Raw genomic sequence first — 933 nt, forward strand, 5'->3', positions numbered from 1 at the left:
TAAAAATTTCTCTGCCTAGGGGATTATCAATTTTATTGACCATCTCAATGAACTAGAGTTTAGTCTTACTGATTTTCTTTATTGTTTGACTACTTTCTATTTTTGATTTCTCCCTTTATATTTATTATTTCTTTTATTTTGTTTACTTGGTGTTTAAGTTACTCTGCTTTTACTGGTTACCTACATTATAAACTGAGGCCATTGATTTGAGACCTTTCTTCTTTTTTAATCTAGGCATTTTAGTGCTGTAAATTCCCCTCTAATACTATTTTAGCTATATCTCACAATTTTTGGTGTTTTTTGTTTTCATTTTTCTTCAGTTTGAAATTACTAACTGATTTATCTTTATCGTTGAATTTGTTCTTTGTTCCAAGAGTTATTTAGATGTATGCTGTGTAGTTCTCAAGTATTTTGGGATTTTCCAGTTATACTTCGTATAACTTGAATCCTTTTAATTTATTGAAACTTCATTTATGGCCCAGAATATGGTCTATCTTGATAAATATTCTATGTGTACTTGAAGAGAATGTGTATTCTTCTGTTATTGTGCGAATTGTATTGTAAATGTCAATAAGGCCCAGTTGGTGCAGAATTATTTTATTTTATTTTGTTTTATTTTATTTTTTAAGTTCCAGGGTACATGGTGTAGGATGTGCAGGTTTGTTATATAGGTAAACATGTGTCCATGGTGGTTTGCTGCACCTATCAACCCATCACCTAGGTATTAAGCCCGGCATCTATTAACTCATTTCCTAATGCTCTCCCCGCTTACTGTCCTCCCTCAACAGACCCCAGTGTGTATTGTTCCCCTCCCTCTGTCCATGTGTTCTTTGTTCAGCTCCCACTTATAAGTGAGAACATGCAGAGTTTGGTTTTCTGTCCCTGCATTAGTTTGCTGAGGATGATGGCTTCCAGCTTCATCCATGTCCCTGC

This window comes from Cebus imitator, unplaced genomic scaffold (genome assembly GCF_001604975.1).
Source record: "Cebus imitator isolate Cc_AM_T3 unplaced genomic scaffold, Cebus_imitator-1.0 Scaffold658, whole genome shotgun sequence".
In the NCBI taxonomy this organism is placed as follows: domain Eukaryota; kingdom Metazoa; phylum Chordata; class Mammalia; order Primates; family Cebidae; genus Cebus; species Cebus imitator.